The sequence below is a fragment of the Nicotiana tabacum genome, chromosome 24, assembly GCF_000715075.1.
Source record: "Nicotiana tabacum cultivar K326 chromosome 24, ASM71507v2, whole genome shotgun sequence".
Taxonomy (NCBI): Eukaryota; Viridiplantae; Streptophyta; class Magnoliopsida; order Solanales; family Solanaceae; genus Nicotiana; species Nicotiana tabacum.
The window spans coordinates 40,014,818-40,037,048 of NC_134103.1; positions in this window are offsets into that span (position 1 = coordinate 40,014,818).

The following is a 22,231-nucleotide window of genomic DNA, read 5'->3' on the forward strand; positions in this document are numbered from 1 at the left end:
TTTCAAGTTTTTAAAAAATAAGAATTTGAGTTTTGAGAGTCGATTTGGACTTGAATTTTGAAACTAATCACATATATGGACTCATGGGGTTGTGGGTAATCGAAATCTATCCTTGGATCCAGGTTTTGTCCTGGCGGGCCCCGGATTGATTTTTGTTGATTTTTTGGGAAGAGCGTAAAGATCATAGATTTATCTATTGTCATTATTTTTGCCTTGCATTGTTTGATGATATTAAGTCAATTTTAGTTAGATTTGAGCCGTATGGAGGCTGATTTTAGGGAAAAAGCTATTTTCAAGGGTAGAGTTGGCTTAGTTGAAGTAAGAATCATGTCTAACTTTGTGTGGGGGAGCTACCCCTTAGGAATTGGGAATAATTGTGCTATTTGTGCTATGTGAAAGCTGTGTACGCAAGTTGACGAGTGGATACACGAGTTATATGTGGTTTTGACTGGTTTAGGTTATTTAGACTCTTTCCATGCCTTTAATCGAATTGTCACAACATGTTATATCTTTCATTATTAATCAACTCTTACATATTAATCTACCTATACATGATTTATTTGACATAGTTAACACTTGTTTTACCTCTTACTTGTCGTTTTGCCCTTATATGCTTAGTTGAAGTTGTTGCCTTCCTTATTGCCTTGTTACATCTCTAATTGTTGAATTACTCAAATTTGAAATTTGTTATTTCTTGAATTATCTTCTTGTTAAGTTATTGGGATTGAAGTTGTGAAAGTTTGTATCATACTGAGGTGAAGCTGTTAATTGTTGAGATTCCTTTATGTTGAACAATTTACATTTATTTCGTTATTGTTAAGATTTTTGTGCACATTGTGGTCGAGCCATGGACTATTTGTTGTGAAAACATTAATATTGTTGATTCTTTTGGCAAGTTGTGGCATTTGGGCACTTGAGGTGCGAGTTGTGATTATGTTGTTATATTAATACGTATGTGATTGTATAAGGCAAGGGGTTGATATGTATGTGGTGAGATAAAATGGGCTTGATACTTGTGTTTCTAGTAGATAAACTACTTGAAGCCATGCGGTGTGATAAGGTGGGCTAAAACGCAGTTAGCTATTTCGGGAAAAATAATTTTAAAAACTAAATATAAATCTCCCGTGGTGATATAAGAAAAGATTGTGATTGAAATTGAGAAATGTGAATTCAAGGCAGTACCCCAGTTGTGATTTTTGTTGTATACAAGGCGGTACCTCGGTTGTGATTCTTGTTATATACAAAGTGGTACCTCATTTTTTATTCTAGTTGTTCATCTCATGTTGTAAAGAGTTATTGGTGGAACACTTCTTGTTGCTTTTATTCTTCCTTGTCTTATTAGTTTTGTCTATATTTGACTATTTTGGTTCTCTTTAATTGCTTCCTTTATGTTATCTTAATGCTTACAATTCTATTATTAGTCTAGTTTATTAACATGTTTCATATTATTTATTCCTCTGCCTTCTATTACTTCTCGCTATTATGTTTTCATTCTGTTTATTATATCCTAGTAGGTGTCTTGACCTGGCCTCATCACTACTCTACCGAAGTTAGGCTTAATACTTACTAGGTAACATTGTGGTATACTTATACTACCTTTATGCATATCTTTTTGTGCTGATCCAGGTACGTCTGCCATGCTGGACGTTAGTGATTGATTGTAGCTATTTTTCTGGAGACTTCAAGGTATTCCTGCCTGGCGTCCGCAGGCCTTGGAGTCACCTTCTCTTAACCTTCATTCTATTGTATTTCTTATTCAGATAGTGTTGTAGTAGATATTCCAGATTATTCTATAGAGCTTATGACTTAGTTTCACCGGTTTTGGGAAGAGTGTTGTTGAGATCCTATTTTGGAAGTTTATATGAGTTTATTAGTCTTGCTTTAGTATTTCTGTTGATTATTTCTATTAAGTTATTATTAAATGTTAGGCTTACCTAGTCTTATAGTCTAGGTGCCATCATGACATCTTAAGTTGGGAAATTGGGGTCGTGACAATTTGGTATCATACCTCTAGGTTCATAGGTGTTACTAGTCATAAGCAAGTTTAGTAGAGTCTTGCGGATCGGTACGGAGACGTCTGTACTTATATTTGAGAGGCTATGAAACTACTAGAAAATATCCACTTCTTTGATTCCTTATCGTGTGAACTAGTTGACTTCAAAAACTAAATCGTTTATTTTATATTCTTTCACAGATGGTGAGGACACGCACTGCTGGATCCGACGATCAGACAATTGCACCCCTTGCTAGAGCCGTGAGAGGCCAGGGTTGGGGCAGAGGCCGAGGAGGGGTATGTGGTGCATCTAGAGCACCGGTCTGAGCTGCTACAGAGGAGCCACCAGTAGCTCCAATTAGAGGGCAGGCACCCGAGGCACATGTTGCCACACCTGCACTTCATTTGACCCTCGCATAGTTCTTGAGCATGTTCGGTACTCTAGCTCAGACGAGGATGATTCCATTTGCACCAGCCACATCTCAGGCTGGGGGAGGAGCTCAGACTCCTACGGCCAGTACTCCAGAGCAACGGGTCCATGTTGATAAGGTCCCGGATGTTATGCCAGCACAATATGTTGTTCTGGTTCAGCCCGAGGTTAGGGAAGTGGCATTTGAGGAGGAGCAGCTTAGACTTGAGAGGTTCGATAAGTATCATCCTCATACTTACAATGGCTTAGCTTCACAAGATGCACATGATTTTCTAGAGAAGTGACGTCGTATTCTCCGCACCATGGGTATTGTGGAGATGAGCAGAGTTAACTTCACTACATTCCAGATAACAGGAGCAGCGTATCAGTGATGGCGGGCTTACGAGGAGGGTAGCCTAGCCAATGCAGCTTTGCTTACATGGACTCAGTTTTTAGAGATATTTTTGAGAGAGTTTTTCCCAGACCCTTCAGGATACATGGAGCGCGGAGTTTGAGCTACACTAGGGTACTATGACAGTGTTATAGTATGCTGTCTGATTCAGTGATTTGTCCAGACATGCATTTGCCTTGGTTTCCACAGTCAGAAAGCGAGTTCACCGATTCATCAAGGGGCTCAACTATGGTATTAGATTCAGCATGGCTTGAGAGTTGGAGGCAGTGACCCATATCAGCAGGTGGTAGAGATTGCTTGGAGATTGGAGGGTATGCGTGGCTATGAAAAAGAGGACAAGGAGGCCAAGAGGACTCGAGATTCTGGCGGATATAGTGGTGCCCGCGCCCTAGTTGCAGCCCGTCATGGTAGAGGCTATGTGAGCCGCCCATTCCATTCAGCATTTCCATCTTCGAGTGGTACTCTGGCTATTCTGAGGTCCCAGGTTGCCCACTTTGCTCAGCCACTATCTAGTGCACCTCTTTCACGGGATGTCTTCAGTGGTCAGTCCATCTAACTAGGCCCAGGCCAGTCCCAACAGCCATGCCCACCGAAATCTTGTGTTGAGTGTGGTGATACCCGTCATATGGTGAGGGATTTCCCCAGACTCAGGTAGGGTGCACCTCAACAGATTACTCAGGCTCCACGGATTCAATCAGGTCCACAGACTTCACAGGACATGGTTGCCCTCCATACGTACATCCAGCTAGGAGTGGGGGACAAACGGGTAGAGGTCACTCTAGAGGGGGAGGCCAGGCCAGATTCTATGCTTTTCCGAGTAGGATGGAGGCTGTCGTATCAGACACAGTCATCACATGTATGGTTCCAATTTGTCATAGAGATGCATCAATCTTATTTGATCCGGGATCCACTTATTCATATGTGTCATCTTACTTTGCTCCGTATTTGGATATATCTCATGATTATTTGAGGTCTCCTGTTTATATGTCCACGCCAGTGGGAGATTCTATTATTGTGGACCGTATGTATCGGTCGTGTTTAGTTGTTATCGGTGGTTTTGAGACCAGAGTTGATCTATTGTTGCTCAGTATAGCAGATTTTGATGTTTTCTGGGGCATGGATTGGTTGTCACCCTATCATGCTATTCTGGATTTTCACGCCAAGACTGTGACACTGGTTATGCCAGATTTGCCGCGGTTAGAGTGGAAGGGTACATTAGATTATGTTCCAAGAAGGGTTGTGTCCTTTCTAAAGGCATAGTGGATGGTTGAGAAGGGGTGTGATGCTTATCTAGCCTTTGTGAGAGATGTTAGTGTTGATACCTCTACTGTTGAGTCGGTTCGGGTAGTGAGGGACTTCCCAGATGTATTTCCAGTAGATCTTTCGGGCATGCCGCCATGATAAGGATATCGATTTTGGTATTGATTTGTTGAGGGGCACTCAGTCTATTTCTATCTTACCATATCATGTGGCCGCAGCAGAGTTGAAGGAGTTAAAGGAGCAGTTGTAAGAGTTGCTTGATAAGGGTTTTATTCGGCCTAGTGTGTCGCCTTGGGGTTCTCCGGTTTTGTTTGTGAAGAAGAATGATGGTTCTATGCGAATGTGTATTGATTATCCACAGTTGAACAAGATTACAATGAAGAACAAGTATCCATTACCGCACATTGATGACCTATTTGATCAACTACAGGGTGCCATACTGTTCTCAAAGATAGACTTGAGGTCAGGGTATCATCAACTGAAAATTCGGGATCCGGATATTCCGAAGACTACCTTTAGGACTCGGTATGGTCACTACGAGTTCTTTGTGATGTCATTTGGGCTGACCAATGCCCCAGAAACATTCATGCACCTGATGAACAATGTATTCCAGCCATATCTTGATTCATTCATTATTTTGTTTATTGACGACATATTGGTGTATTCCCACAGTCAGGAAGATTATGAGCACCACCTGAGGTTCTTGCTCCAGACCTTGAGAAAGAAGACGTTGTATGCAAAATTCTCAAAGTGTGAATTCTGGCATGATTCAATGGTGTTTTTGGGTCAAGTGGTGTCGAGTGAGGGGATCAAGTTAGATCCGAAGAAGATTGAAGCAGTTTAGAGTTATCCCAGACCGTCTTCGGCTACTGAGATTCGGAGTTTCCTTGGGTTGGCCGGGTATTATCGCCGTTTCGTAGAGGGTTTCTCATCCATTGTTGCACCTATGACTAGATTGACCTAGATGGTCTAAGGAGTGTGAGAAGACCTTTCAAAAGCTCAAGACTGCTTTGACTACATCCCTAGTGTTGGTGTTGCCTACGGGTTCGGGGTCTTACACTATGTATTGTAATACGTCACGTGTTAGTCTTGGCGCGATGTTGATGCAAGATGGTAGGGTTGGCAACTATCTTGGCGCGTCATGAGAAGAATTATCTGGTCCATGACTTGGAGTTGGCAACTATTGTTCATGCATTGAAGATTTGGAGGCATTATCTGTACGATGTCCCTTGTGAAGGCTATACCGACCACCGGAATCTCCAACATCTGTTCAAGCAGAAGGATCTTAATTAGCGGCAGTGGAGGTGGTTGGAGTTGCTTAAAGACTATGATATCACTATTATGTATCATCCCGGGAAGGCCAATATGGTGGCCGAAGTCTTGAGTCGAAAGGCGAAGAGTTTGGGCAGTTTGGCATATCTACGGGCAACAGAGAGGCCACTACCATGGATCTTCTGGCCTTGGCCAACCAGTTTGCTAGATTGGATGTTTCAGAGCCCAGTCGAGTTTTTGCTTGTGTGGTTTCTCGGTCTTCCTTATATGATTGCCTCAGAGAGCGTCAGTTTGACGACCCACATTTGCTTGTCCTTAAGGACACGGTTCAGCACGGCGATGCCAAGAAGGTTTCTATTGGAGATGACAATGTGTTGCAGATGCATGGCCAATTATGTGTGCCCAATATGGATGGGTTGCATAAGATGATCCTTTTAGGAGGCCCACAGTTCGCGGTACACCATTCATTTGGGTGCCGCTAAGTTGTATCAGGATTTGAGGCAGCACTATTGGTGGAGGAGAATGAAGAAACATATAGTGGAGTATGTGGCTCGGTACCTAAATTTTCAGCAAGTGAAATATGAGCATCAAAGGCCGAGCGATTTGCTTCAGATACTTGAGATTCCCGAGTGGAAATGGGAGCGTGTTACCATGGACTTCGTTATTGGGCTCCCACAGACTCAGAAGAAATTTAATGTTGTATGGGTGATTGTCGATGGATTGACCAAGTCGGTTCATTTCATTCTGGTGGTAACTATATATTCTTCAGAGAAGATGGCTCAGATCGATATCCGCGAGATTGTCCGACTTCATGGCGTGTCGGTATCCGTCATCTCTGACCGAGGCACACAGTTTATATCACATTTCTAGAGAGCTGTGCAATGTGAGTTAAGCATACGGGTTGAGTTGAGTACAATATTTCACCCCCAGACGGACAGGCAGTCTGAACTCACCATTCAGATATTAGAGGATATGCTTCGTGCATGTGTTATGGATTTCGGGAGTTTGTAGGATCAATTTTGTCCGCTTGGAGAGTTCACATGCAACAACATCTACCAATCGAGTATTTAGATGGCTCCTTATGAGGCCCTATATGTGAGACAGTGTCTTTCTCTTGTTAGTTGGTTTGAGCCGGGAGAGGCTAGGTTGTTGGGCACAGATTTGGTTTGGGATGCCTAGGAGAAAGTCTAGTTGATTCAGGATTGGTTTCGTATAGCCCAGTCTAGGTAGAAGCATTATGCTAATCGGAAGGTTTGTGATGTAGCATTTATGGTTGGGGAGCGATTTTTCCTCCGAGTTTCACCCGTGAAGGGCGTGATGAGGTTTGGGAAGAAGGGCAAGTTAAGCCCTACGAATATCAGACCTTTTGAGATCCTTGAGAGGATTGGTGAGGTGGCCTACCAGCTTGTATTGTCACCTAGCTCATCTGCAGTTCATCCGACGTTCCATGTTTCTATGCTTCAGAAGTATTATGGTGATCTGTCTCATGTTTTAGACTTCAACATAGTCCAATTGGACAAGGATTTGACTAATATAGAGGAGCCGGTGGCTATTTTGGACAGACAGGTCCGGAAGTTGAGATCAAAGACCATTGCTTCAGTGAAGGTTCAATGGAGGGGTCATCCGGTCGAGGAGGCGACCTGGGAGACCAAGCATGACATGCGGAGTTGTAATCCTCATCTATTAATCACTTCAGGTATGTCTGTATGCACGTTCGGAGATGAATGTTTGTTTTAAGAGGGGGAGAATGTAACGACCCGATCGGGGGTTTTGTGTAGTTGCACCCTATTTCCCCTTTTGATGCTTCACACATGTGTAATTATGGTTTTATGACTTACGGGGTTGATTAGTTTCGTTCTGGGAAGACTCGTGTTGATTTGGACCCTTTGATTCTTGGCTTAGAAGCCTAAGTTGTTTATGTCGAACAATGGTTAACCTTTGTGAAAATGATCCTGAAATGATGTTTTGATGGCTCTGATAGCTTCGTATTGTGATTTTGGACTTAGGTGTATACTCGGAATCAAATTCAGAAGTCTGTAGGTTGATTTGTGTTATTTTGTCAAAATTTGGCAATTTGAAGTTTAAAAGTTTGCCCGTAGGTTGACTTTTGGATATCGGGATCGTAATTTGGTTTTGAGAGTTGGAATAGGTCTGTTATGATATTTATAACTTGTCTGCAAAATTTGGTATGGTTTGGAGTTGATTCGATAGGATTTGGACGCTTAGTTGCAATTTTAGTAGTTCTTGAACTGTACTTTGAAATTCATGCATTTTAGTGTTCAATTCATAGTTCGAGATGTTATTTTTCTGTTTTGATCGCGCGAGCGAGTTCGTATGATGTTTTTAGACTTGTATGGATGTTTGGTTTGGAGGCGCGAGGTCTCAGATGAGTTTCGGATGCGTTTCGAAGTGTTTTGGATTGATCACAGAAAATCTGGTAACCTGGTGCTCTGATGTCGCAATCGCGAGCACCACCCTTGCATTTGCGAACATAGCAGGGGGTTCTCAGGTGACGCAATTGCGACACCTTGTTCGCATTTGCGAAGATTAGGCCTGAGCTGGGTAGTTCTCATTTGCGACAAAATTGCCCGCATAGGGACAAGGTTCACATTTGTGAACCCATTTGTCACATATGCGAAGTCCCTGTAGGCTGGGCAACATCCGTGTTTGCGAGGAATTCTTCGCAATTGTGAACCTAGTGTCGCAATTGCGACATATGCAACTAAACAAAAGGTTAGAAAGTCGGGAATTCATATCATTCTATCATATTTTAGAACCCTAGGCTCGGTAAGTGGAGATTTGGAGAGGGGATTTTCATCTACAAATATTGGGTAAGTGATTCTAATTAATTTTCAGTTATATTTCATAATTATATCTTAGATTTAACATCAAAATCATGTGAATCAAAGAGGAAAATTGGGAAATTTATTCAAGTTTTTGAAAAATAAAAATTTATGTTTTGAGAGTTGATTTGGACTCGTATTTTCAAACTAATCACATATATGGACTCGTGGGGTTATGGGTAATCGGAATCTACCCTTGAACTCGGGTTTTGACCGGGTGGGCCCCGGGTTGACTTTTTGACTTTTTGGAAAAAGTGTAAAGATCTTAGCTTTATCCATTGTAATTGTTTTTCCTTGCATTATTTGATGATATAAAGTCAATTTTGGCTAGATTTGAGCCGTGTGGAGGCGGATTTTAGGGGAAAAGCTATTTCTAAGGGTTGAGTTGGCTTAGTTGAGTTAAGTATCTTGCCTAACTTTGTGTGGGGGAACTACCCCTTAGGAATTGGGAATAGTTGTATTATTTGTGTTATGTGAAAGTCGTGTACGCAAGTTGACGAGTGGGTACATATGTTATATATGGTGTTTGACCGATTTAGGTTATTTAGGCTCTTTGCATGCCTTTAATTGAATTGCCACAAGATGTTATGTCTCTCATCATTAATCAACTTTTACATATTAATCAACCCTTACATGCTTTATTTGACATAGTTAACTCTTGTTTTACCTCTTACTTGTCGTTTTGCCCTTATATGCTTAGTTGATGTTGTTGCATTCCTTATTGCCTTGTTACATGTCTAATTGCTGAATTACTCGATTTTGAAATGTGTTATTTCGTGAAGTATCTTCTTGTTAATTTATTGGCATTGAAGTTGTGAAAGTCAATATTATGTTGAGGTGAAGTTGTTAATGGTTGAGATACCTTTCTTGTTGAACAATTTACATTTATTTCATTATTTTTGAGATTCTTGTGCACATTGTGGTTGAGCCATGGGCTATTTGTTGTGAAAATATTTATATTGTTGATTCTTTTGGCTAGTTGTGGCATTTGGGAACTTGAGGTGCGAGTTGTGATTATGTTGTGATATTGATACACATGCGGTGGTATAAGTCTAGGGGTTGATACGCATGTGATGAGATAAGGTGGCTTTGATACGCATGTTACTAGTAGGGGAACTACTTGTAGCCACATAGTACGACAAGGTGGGCTAAAATGCGGGTAGATATTTCGGGAAAAATAATTTTTAAAACTAAATGTAAGGCTCCCGCGGTGATATAAGGAAATATTGTAATTGAAATTGAGAAATGTGAATTCGAGGCAGTACCTCGGTTGTTATTCTTATTGTATACTAGGTGGTACCTCATTTATGATTCTGGTTGTTTATCTCATATTGTAAAGAGTTATTGGTGGAATATTTCTTGTTGCTTTTATTCTTCCTTGCCTTATCAGTTTTGTCTGTATTTGACTATTGTGGTTCTCTTTAATTGGTTCCTTTATGGTATATTTATGCTTACAATTTTGTCATTAGTTTATGTTATTAACTTGTTTCATATCATTTGTTCCTCCGCCTTCTATTACTTCTCGCTATTATGTTTTACAACAACAACAACAATTCCAGTATTTTCCCACAAGTGGGGTCTGTGGAGGGTGAGATATACGCAACCTTACCTATACCCTAGAAAGACAGAGAGATTGTTTCCGATAGACCCTCGGCTGGAGAACGAATGATGGCAATGATAACTAGGGTTTTAGCCTTTTATTTTGCTCTCTTTTGCTTAGGTTTTGAGTCAAAAATGCGTAAAGGTATTCCCGAAAACTAACTTAATGTGCTTGCTTGCAGGGTTTGGTCAAAATGAGGCAAAGAAGCCATAATCAACTCATGAAGGAGTCAAACTTGCACTAATCCAAGGCTGAGACTGGAGCACTGAGAGCGGCAGAAAAGTGTAGCCGCTTAAGGACCACCACTGAGGTGGCCACTATTACGCGGTCCGTGAAAGCAGATTCAGAGAAGTTTCTTTGAATATTAAAATAAACACTGACCGCGTTGGAAAAGCGCGACCGCGAAATCTTTAGAGCGGACGCGAGGAGATTTTCACTGAGAGCGTGGTTCGAGGTTCATAGACTCTACAGGTTGAGCTCAAATGAAGAACGTGGCCCGCGTCCAAACTACGCGGCCGCGAATAGGTCTTACACGGATGCTAAGGGAATTCCGCTGAGAGCACATCTTGAGGTGCAGAGACCCTGCAAGTCAGGCTTAACTGAAGAATGCGGTCCGCGTCCAAATTATGCGGTCGCGATGGAAGCTCACGCGGACGCGGTTGAAATTACTAGGTCCACAAAACTAAGCCCAATCCAAGCCCAGTATTGAAGAAACGCAGACCGCGCTTATTATTACGCGGTCGCGAAATATCAAGCGCCGACGCGGTCAGAATTACGCATCCGCGAATCCTCCGCAGGGGCATTTTTGTTCAAAAATTTTAGCCTAGTATAAATAGATCCTTTAATCAATTTTAGGTTAAGTTTTGTTGAGTAAACCACGTGAAACAACTAGTTTTTCCCTTTTTGGGCAAGTTTAGAGAAGATTTACCTTCAAACTTTAGATTTTAATCTTGTACTTTAATATTATGGCTTATACTTCATCTTTATCTTTGATTTCTGCTGCTATTATGAGTAGCTAGACACCCTAGCTAGGGTTGTGACCCAACCTTAGTGTGGGTATTTAATGAGTCTTGAATTTTAGGGCTTAATTGTTTATGGACTAGTGATATTTAGCCTAATGTATGCTAAAATTGTAGAATTAGTGATGGCAAATACTGATTCATGCCTTTATGACTTGGGCTCTTCTTGAGAAAGAGGGACTACGTCTAGGAAAATTAGGTTAACAAGGAATTGGGGCGAACTCAGGAGATTGATAGCCCCAATTAAAGGGTTAAACCTAGAGATAGTAATACCCGACTTGAGCAAATTTCACTTGTATTGTATGAACACCCATTTGGGCTTGAGAAAGCCAAATAGGGCAAAGTCACTCAAACTACCGAGAGGTATAGAGTGAGTATTTATGTGTGATGGTTATATCACGACCCCAATCATAACAAGCTTGTCCTAGATTCTTGATACTCATTAGATACTCACCTAGGCGGAAGTCACTTCCCTAGTGTCTTTTAACACTTGAAAACGTTCACCAAAAATATTGTACTTAGCTTACACTCAGCATACTATAGTATAAAATTAGAATAGAATCAATCGCAACAATGTTTGAAAGTGCAATTAGGAACAACACGCACATCTAGATTAGTTAGATACCCAACTCCAAACCAAAGTAACTCCCTATAGAAATTGATCCCGGCCTCGTTGGGTAAAACTGCATCGACTATCCTCGCTACTCTATAGTGGTGTAGTTTGGGCCCGATCACTTTTTGGCGCCATTGCCGGGGAGTTAGACGGTGTGGGCTATCTATCTAACTATTTGTGTGTCTTATTTTTCTTTCCTTCTGTTTTTCTAACTTTTGTGTATCAATCACTTTAGGTACCAAATGGATCATAACGATGCTCTCAGACATGTACTTCTTGGGGAGGAGGTAGATGACAATGATGATGATGAAGTTAATCTAGAACCTCAAGTCCAAAGAAGAGGCCGCCAGGCTAATGACAACATTCCAAACCCTCCTTCACCTCCTCCACGGGCAGCACACCGGGTGCTACCTAATGAAAGTTACGCAAGTGCAATTGTCCCGCCCCGGATTCGGGCGGGCAATTTTCAAATTACAAATGTCATGCTGACCCTATTGGAGAAAAGAGGCTTCTTCACTGGAGCTCTTCATCAGAATGCATACAAGCATCTAAAGGATTTTGTAGACGCATGCTGGGGGAGCAAGCAGACGAACGTGTCGGAGGACGCTCAGAGATTGAGATTTTCCCATTTTCACTTAGAGAGAAAGCTTTGGACTGGCTCGAGAGGCTACCCAACCACTCCATACACTCGTGGGATGAATTGGCAGAAAAGTTTATAGCCAAGGTTTTCTCACCGGGTCATATGGCAGCATTGAGGGATGAGATCTTAGCCTTTAAACAAGAACCTAATGAACCCCTACATGAAATTTGGGATCGATACTGGACAATGGTCAAGGAATGCCCAAATAATGATATGACTGAAGCAATGATTCAACACACATTCTATAGAGGCATCAACACGACCAACCAGTGTGTGGTAAATCCGTTAGCTGGGGGAAATTTTATGAAAATGCCTTATGCCGATGCTTGTGACATACTTGATGAGATGGCTGACACATCCTCAGCTTGGCAGAGTCGGGCAAATGTTCCTCAGGGTGACCCTAATGTCATCCATATTCACAAAGAACTTCATGATCACGGACAAGCCATAGCCGAGTTGACAACTACTATGAATCAGTTAGCGAAGGCCCAGCTTCAATAAGTTCAAGGGACAAAGCAAGTAAATGCCATAGAAGGATTAAATGTCATGGTCAACAAGAGGAGACAGCGTGGTCAACAAGTACAAAACAATCAAGATCAATATGAGCAAAGTGGTAGTGGTTATAATCAAGACGATTCTCATGATGATCAAAGTGAGGAAGTGTTATATGCCAATAACTACCAAAGTCAACGGAGCAATGCTCCAACTTAATAATGGAGACCGCAAGGGAACAATCAAAATTGGGGAAACCAAGTCCAAGGGAATTGGGACAATGGCAACAACAACAACTCGAACAATTAGGGGAACAACAATCAAAATTGGGGGAACAACAATAACAATTGGGCGACAATGGAAACCAAGGGGGTTGGAATAATAATAATCAAGGCAACCGGGGGCCGGGCTTTCAAAGTCCCCCGATGTATCAACAACCCAACAATCCGCCTCCATATTCGTCTCAAGGGCAAAGTTCCTCAAACAATGAGATGGGGCGGATAGAGAGTATGTTTAAACAAATGATGGAAAGGAATGCTGACTCTGATGCCCAAATAGCCTCCCATACTACCTCTATTCGCAACTTGGAAGTACAAACGGGTCAAATTTCTCAAGCATTGAACACTCGCCCTAAATGGGCACTACCAAATGATACGTTAGTAAACCCGAAGGGTGGGAACAATACAGGCCATGCTATGGCGGTGACCACAAAAAGCGACAGAGGTGGAGATGCAAGTACCTCTAATCCAAAGAAGATTGTGAGTGATGATGTTGTGTTGCAAGAAGATGATTAGATTCAAGCCAATGATGAGAATGTGAATAATGAAGTGAGGATCGATATTGATGACAACATGGAGGATACTCAAAATGATGTGAACCCGTCTAGGGAACACGTGATAGACATACCGGAAATAGTAGTGCCTAAAGCCACGGCCCCTTTGCCAAGGCCTCCTCCACCGTATCCTCAAAGGCTTGCAAAGAAAAATAATAAAAACCAATTCAAGAAATTTATTGAGATTATGAAAAGTTTGCCAATCAATGTGCCCTTGGTGGAAACTCTTGAACAAATGCCGGGATATGCCAAGTTCATGAAGGACTTGGTAACTAAGAAAAGATCTATGAATTGTGAGACCATCAAAATGACTCATCAAGTGAGTGCCATTGTGCACTCGATGGCTCCAAAGGTTGAAGATCCCTGTGCCTTTACAATTCCATGCACCATTGGTAGCACCGATTTTGCAAAAGCCTTGTGTGATTTGGGAGCAAGTATTAATTTGATGCCATATTCCGTGTTCAAGACACTAGGTATTGGTCCACCGAGAGCTACTTCCATGATATTACAAATGGCAGATCGGACAATGAAAAGGCCGCTTGGTATTATTGATGATGTTCTAGTCCGGGTCGATAAGTTTATTTTGCCTGCTGATTTTGTGATTCTCGACTGCGAAGTCGACTATGAGGTGCCTATAATATTGGGGAGACCTTTCTTAGTAACAGGGAAGGCATTGGTTGATGTGGAAGCAGGGGAGCTCACCTTCCAAGTGGGCGATGAAAAAGTTGTATTCCACGTGTGCAAATCAATGAGGCAACCAAATAGCAATGAAGTTTGCTCTTTTGTGGATCTTGTGACGGAAGTGATAGTTGATGACACGAGGTCCATGATCAATGTGGAAGACTCTTTGAAAGTTGTGTTGTTAAACCATGAGGATGATGACAAGAAAGGCTTGGTTGAATGTGAAAATGCATTGCAAGGAATGGGATCCTACTCATATGGGCCCCGTAAACTTTTATTGGACTTGGAAAATCGGAAGACTCCACCAAAAAAGCCCTCAATCGAGGAGCCACCAACATTGGAGTTGAAGCCTTTCCCTTCACACCTCAGGTATGAATTCTTAGGCCCTTCTTCCACATTACCTGTTATTCCTTCTACTCGCCTAACTAACGTGCAGATAGACTCCACCCTTGCGGTGCTTCAAAGAAGGAAAAAGGCAATTGGATGGACTTTGGCTAACATTCGGGGTATAAGCCCTGCCTTTTGCATGCACAAAATTATACTAGAGGATGATGCCAAACCCTTCGTGGAACATCAAAGGAGGTTGAACGAGGCTATGCAAGAGGTCGTCAAGAAGAAAATTATCAAGTGGCTTGATGCAGGGGTTGTGTACCCTATCTCGGATAGTTCATGGACTTCACCGGTACAATGTGTGCTGAAGAAGGGGGGTATGACTGTGGTCACAAATGAGAAAAATGATTTGATCCCCACTCATACTGTCACTGGATGGAGGGTATGTATGGACTACAGAAAGCTGAACAAAGTGACCCGCAAAGACCTCTTTCCATTGCCCTTTCTTGATCAAATGTTGTACAGACTTGCCGGGCGTTCCTACTATTATTTTTTGGATGGGTACTCAGGGTACAACCAGATTCTCATTGCACCGGAAGACCAAGAGAAAACCACCTTCACATGTGCATATGTCACATTTGCATTCTTACAAATGTCGTTTGGTTTGTGTAATGCACCGGCTACCTTTCAACGGTGTATGATGGCAATATTTACGGATATGGTAGAGGACTTCCTCGAAGTATTCATGGATGATTTTAGTGTTGTGGGGGACTCATTTGAAGAATGCTTGGATAATCTTGACAAAGTATTGGCCCGATGTGAAGAGACCAACCTAATGCTTAGTTGGGAAAAATGCTACTTTATGGTCGAGGAGAGCATTGTCCTCGCCATAAGATCTCAAAGAACGGTATTGAAGTGAACAAATTGAAAATTGAAGTTATTTCAAATCTCCCTCCTCTTACTTCCGTCAAGGGAGTTAGGAGCTTTCTTGGGCACGCGGGGTTTTACCGAAGGTTCATCAAAGATTTCTCAAAAGTGGTGAACCCCTTATGCAAGCTGCTAGAAAAGGATGCAAAGTTTGTGTTCAATGAAGATTGCATGAAAGCTTTTGAGCTTCTCAAGTATAAATTGAAAACGACTCCCATCATTACCGCACCCAATTGGAGCTTACCATTTGAGCTCATGTGCAATGCAAGTGACGTTGCGGTAGGAGCGGTTTTGGGGCAAAGGGTCAACAAGATATTTCATCCGATCTATTATGCAAGCAATACGATGAATAACGCCCAAGTCAATTATACGGTGATCGATAAAGAGTTACTAGGCATTGTCTTCGCAATGGAAAAGTTCAGGCCATATCTCATGGGCGCCAAAGTGATTGTGCACACCGATCATGCGGCACTCCGTTACTTGATGACCAAGAAGGACTCGAAGGCTAGGTTGATGTGATGGGTTCTTCTGCTTCAAGAGTTTGACCTTGAAATCATTGATAGAAAAGGAAGTGATAATCAAGTGGCGGACCACTTGTCCCGCTTAGAAGAGAAGGGAAGGCCCCACAATGGCCTCGAAATCAATGATTCGTTCTCGGATGAACAGCTCCTCTCCGTGTCTTTGAATAGTATGCCTTGGTTCACTGATGTGGTTAACTTTCTTGTGACCGGTATTATCCCGAGTGAGCTCTCTTCTAACCAAAGAAAGAAACTCAAACGGGATGGCTTGTATTATTATTGGAACGAGCCCTATCTTTTTAAGATTTGCAATTATGGTGTGATCCGGAGATGTGTCTCGGAAGAGGAGCAAAGGAATATTCTTGATGCTTGCCATTCCTCGCCCTACGGTGGTCATCATGGTGGGGCAAGAACTACCTCAAAGGTTCTTAACTGTGGATTTTATTGGACTACCCTGTATAAAGATGCAAGTGAGCTTGTTAAGAGGTGTGATGAATGCCAAAGAGCTGGTGGAATTTCCAAGAAGGATGAAATGCCTACCCTGTATAGACTTCATGGGGCCATTTGTGAGTTTCTGTGGTGACACTTAGATTCTGGTTGCTGTTGATTATGTTTACCAGTGGGTTGAAGCTGTAGCTTTGCCCAACAATGAGGCACAGAGTGTGGTGGCATTCCTAAAGAAAAATATCTTCACACGGTTTGGCACCCCTCGGGCAATCATCAGTGATGGGGGTTCTCATTTCTGCAATAAGGCTTTCGACACTTTGCTTTCCAAGTATGGTGTCAATCATAAGGTGTCAACCCCTTATCATCCCCAGGCTAGTGGACAAGTTGAGGTCTCCAACAGGGAGATAAAGAGCATATTATCAAAAACTATCAATGCAAACCGGACGGATTGGTCAAAGAAACTTGACGATGTTTTGTGGGCTTATAGAACTGCGTACAAGACTCCGAATTGGTATGTCTCCGTATCGGTTGGTATTTGGGAAAGCATGCCATCTTCCGGTTGAGTTAGAGAACAAGGCCATGTGGGCACTCAAGAAGTTAAACCTTGAATGGGATGTAGCAGCCAACCTCCGGGTAGAGCAACTCAATGAACTTGATGAATTCCAGTTTCATGCTTATTCCAGCTCGTCCTTGTATAAGGACAAGATGAAGTACTTACATGACAAATATGCCTGGGACAAAGAATTCAAGGAGGGTGACTTGGTTCTTCTATTCAACTCCCGGTTACGACTGCATCCAGGAAAGCTCAAGTCACAATGGAGTGGCGCTTTTGAGGTGGTGCACGTGACTCCGTTTGGTGCTCTTGACTTGAAAAACAAAAATGGTGAAATCTTCAGAGTTAATGGGCACCGAGTGAAGCATTACCTCGGCAAGTTTGATGACAACCATGTGGTATCCTTGATCAATTTTCCATGATGTTTGTAACACGCATCATGCCGCAACGTTAAATCAGGCGCTTCTTGGGAGGCAACCCATGTGTTTTTCTTTCTTATTTGATTTTCTTCTTAGATCGGGCTTTATTTTGAACTAACTGGTTCTGAGCTTTGTGTAGGAATTATTTATGCAGTACAAGACTGTTGCTGGAAAAATTTGCCTAAGTGTGGGGAATTACACGGACCGCGCTCAAAATTTCGTGGTCAGCGAGAACTTTTCGCGGGGCATATATTTTCAGCGGACGCGGACTTGAAAAGTCCAGAATATCAACTCTTTGAAGTTGTATTTGTGTCCGCGTTCATAATTTCGCGGTCCGCATTGATATTACGCGGCCGCGCCCGTTATTCTGCTCTCAGCGGACCCGTTTCTGAAAAGGTTCTTCGAAAGGTAAAAAGCGCGGACGCTGTGGAATTACGCGGACCGCGCTCAGGTGACCTCTGGGGTTGGTATAAATAGGAAGTCCTTAGGACTTTTACACTTTTTCGAACCCACGTTCTCAGCAAAATAGGCCACTGTTCATCTTCCACTTCTTAAAATTTCAATTTCATATCTCATTAGTCAAGAAGCAATTTCCTACTACAAATCCACATCTGGTATGCTCAAATTTTTACATTAATTTCATCTTTTGATTTTCTTTTCTTCTACTTTTAATTTTTCTTTTAGGTTAGGGTTTAATACATGTCACAATCTCAAATCATGCTTAATTAATGCTTAAATTCATGTGGGTAATTATTTTCCATGCCTAATGGGGGATAGAGTTATTAACTATGCATGTTAATTGCATTAATTTTTGGACTTAGTGAAAGCCCTAGGTTTCAAATATGCCAGAGCCAGTGTTGTTTGAACCTCGCGGACCGCGATCCATTTTAATGCGGTCCGCATTCTCTAATTTGTGAGAAGCTGAGTACGGTTGCATGTTCGCAGACGCGGTGATTTTTTCGTGGTCCGCGTTTGAACTTACGCGTCCGCGTCCAAATATTCGCGGTTCGCGCTCATGAGTTGCAGAGAGTTTGGAAATTGCTTACGCGGCAGCGTCCAGTTTTATGATGTTCGCGTTTGATCTTTTGCAGCCGCATCCCAAATTTTGTTGTCAGCGGAAACCAATGTTCAGAGAGTTGGTAGTCTGATCAGAACTCATTCGCGGCCGCCCGCATTCTTATGCGGACCACACTGACCTTTCCGCGGTCGTCCCATTTTACACTATCAGCAAAATCCAATGTTCAGAGAGTTGGTAGTGTGATCCCAACTCTTTCGCAGACCGCGCTCATTTTTATGCGGACCGCACTAACCCTTCCGCGGCTGTGCCTCTTTTACGCTGTCAGTGGTACCCTGTTTTGAGAAACACTTTGATCATTTCATCTGTTGTCCTCTGCTAATTCATTGAACCACAATACTAATGATCTTTCACTAATTGTGTGTACAGATAATGGTGTGATCTCGTGGTGGTCCCAACAAATCCAAAGGGAGGGGAGAATCTCCTAAGGCCAAGGCAAAGGGAAGCAGATTGCATCCTTAGCACCTCAGAAGATTATTGGCAAAAAGGTCCCACCTGTGAGACCTCAGGCTGACTCCTCAGACATTAGTGAATACCTCCCTTCCCGGGATATTTTTGAGGGAGAATCTGCACAACAATCCGAGGTGCAATCTCAAACTTTCCGTCTCATCGATCAACCCACCTTCGCGTCTGAGCCGGATGATAGCTCAGAAGAAAATAGTGAGACTTCAGCACCTTCTCCCCCACCTGCTGCAACTCCGGCTTGAATAGCTGCTCCTATTGATATTGATGATGAAGAAGAGGTTCTGGATGATGGGAGAGGAGGTGATACACATGAGGAGGGGTTGAGTAGATCAAGGAAGCCGGCAGTGTGGTAAGATCGGTTTGTGAGTGAGAAGGCCTACCACAAATTTCGAGAATGGTGGCCACAAAGGTCGCCCACCCTTGAGCGTCATTTCATAAAAAGTGACCTTCTCCCTCACAACCCGAATGTGAAGAGACAATTTGATGAAAGAGCAGGGTGTAAATGCTTCACTAGCAAGTTGCCGGAAGCAAATGAGTACCTAGTCAAGGAATCTTATGCCAATGTTGCCCACATCAAAAAGGGTACCCATGTGACTAAGGTACGAAATAAGAAGATCCGTTTCGATGGCAAAACTTTGAATACATATGCCAGATTTGATGATGTAGACGCTGCTTTATACATACAGAAGTTGGAATTAGATGAAACAGCTCGTCCATGGTTAGCAGAGTTGATAGCCATACCAGGGACAACACTGCCCTGGCTTTCACAAGGAGTCTCAATTGCCAGAAACACCCTTAGCTTTGAAGCAAAAGGGTGGTGCACCTTCGTCTGAAGCCGCCTTGATCCGTGCCAGCATGACAGTGACATTCCACTCTCCCGGGCGATCCTCATAGCATCCATCATGGTGGGGTACCCGATAAATATGGGGAACCTCATGGCCTAGAATATATCCAAGGCAACCGGGAAGGAAGAATGGTCTTACACTTACCCCAATTACATCACTATTTACCTAGAGGACCAGCGGGTTGAGGGGAGACACTTTGACATGAAGGTGAAGCCGAAAAGGCCCTTCTCTTGGTACAGCCTTTAGGGAGCAGACAATTCCAAGTCCAAAGGCAAAGACACTACCTTCGCTGGCCAGTCTAAAGAGCCAAGGGTGGTGGCCACTGGGTCTGAGCCTTCTACCGCCGAAGGTTCATCTGCTGCTATGCTGCCACCTTCCTCAAGGCCATCTGTCTCTGCCCCACTATTTGTGCCTTCCTCCTCAGCTTACCCTCAAACTGCACTGTGAGTCTCTCAGACGCTATCCAGCGTCAACAACTGGTTGCAGGCAGCTACATCAAAGCTGTCTGTCTTATCCAGTGCAGTCGCAGCACGGCCAGCCCCAGCACAGCTTCAGGTACCTCCATCAGTGGAGGAGTTATTGAAGGAGCTTCTGGACAACCAGAAGAGCTCCAGTGCAACTAAAAGAAAATCCTGGAGACATTAGATACTCTTGGGAAGGTGATCAAGGAACTGGGAAAGCAGGTCAAAAAGATGAAGAAGACTCAAGATTCAAAAGAGTCAGTGGAGCTACTGAAGATGGAGGTTGAGAAGTTAACTTCTACCGGAGATATTCTACTGGACCTGCTTATGGAGGAGACTGCCCCTACAACACAGGCATCAGAGAAAAAGGCTGATAGAGAGCCGGTGAGAAGATTTGTGGTACCCCAGACCGAGGACTTAGAGATTCAGCTAGAGGATCCTGATGGGGTTGATGATCCTACACAGTCTGAGGACCCTACCAGAGTACCTGAGACCACATAGGGAGTTTTCTTTAATCTCTATCCTTTCCCTGAGCTTATTTTTACTTTTAGCATTGAGGACAATGCTAATTTCTATTTGGGGGGGGGGGGTCTTATTTTGATTTGATGGCTTTGATGACTGGCAGGTAATAATTATGATACTATTTTTCGTTATTTTTTACTTTTGGTATGTATATAACTTTACCATTCCATGTATATATTCATCCCCATTTTGTGTATATTCGTTTTACTCCCCTATTGTACATATTTAGTTTATTTTTCGTATTTTACTATATAACTTCTTTTGTAATTTTCCTTAATAGCTTAGCTTCTTACTTCCTTTAATAGCTTCTTTTTGAGTTTGTAGCCTCTTTTTACATTTCTACGTGATCAATAAGCCTTTGGTTTTCTTAATACCTCAGTTCTTTCCAAAGGTGGATGTTTTATGAACCGGGTGGCTCTTCCCAACGATAGATGGCGTGATAACCTTCTTAAGGGATTGAGTCTATTTTCTTTCTGTTTTGATATATAGTAGTAATGAATAAAAGTGTCTCAAGCAGGCTTCACTTGGTACCAACACATTTACCTTCGACCTCATGGTTAGAGACAAGTTGGTTGAAGAGATTAGCTCTAGTTATGACTTTTAGACTCTTGAGTTGACTAAAACTATCATCAAGTGGTTTCTGTGAGCCATCTGTGATCTTCAATCTTAGCTAAGGTTTTTTAGGCCCTCGACTCTATTTTCTTTAACAATCCAGTAGCTTGAGAGGTGAGGTATTGAATTGCAAGTCCAAGTCCCGTGCCAACAAGTCTAGAACTTGCCCTGAATGTTTGTCCAAGTCAAATTCTAAGTGTAGCTCGACTTGAGAAGTGATTGTAGGCTCTCCTTGGTCCCATTTGAACTGTAAAAGCTTCTGTAGCCTACCAATGTAATATCCCTAGTCAACCCCTTTGAGCCTAAGCCTTTTTCATTCAAAAGCCACATTACAAGTCTTCATCTGTTTTATAATGACCATCTCTAGGCACCCAATCTTTCTTTAGCATTCATGATGAGCAATGAGTGAAAACATAAGTTTAGGGGAGAGACGAGGAACTTCAAAGTGATAAAAGATACAAAGAACAAAAAGAGTTGATGAAAAGGAAAGGCAAAGAAAAGGATAAAGAGTTAAAAAGCAATATGTCAAAAAGAAAGAAATATTTGAAGGGATTCAAAGAAAATAATGTTGAAAGGCATGGAATGATGAGAAAAGGAGAAAACTGATTGTCATGAACAAGAAAGAGTGACAATATGTCTCTCTAGTTCCCCCGAGGAAGAAGAAAATGACTCAAAGAATCAAGAAAGTATGAACCGAAATGAGAAAATGGAGTGCTTAAGGAAAGATGAAACCGTCATAGTTCATTATGTCCTACCTTGATCCAAAAAGCCCATGAATAAAAGAATATCATACTAATACTAATGGTGGCGACTGGGAAAGAAAGATATACGCTCGACTACCTACTAGCTTTCTACCCTAATACTCGACCTCCACACTCTCCTAACTAGGGCCATGTCCCGCCTAATAACCTCGCCCCAAAACTTCTTAGGCATACCTCTACCCCTCCTGATACCCACTGAGGCTACCCTCTCGCACCTTCTGGCAGGGGCT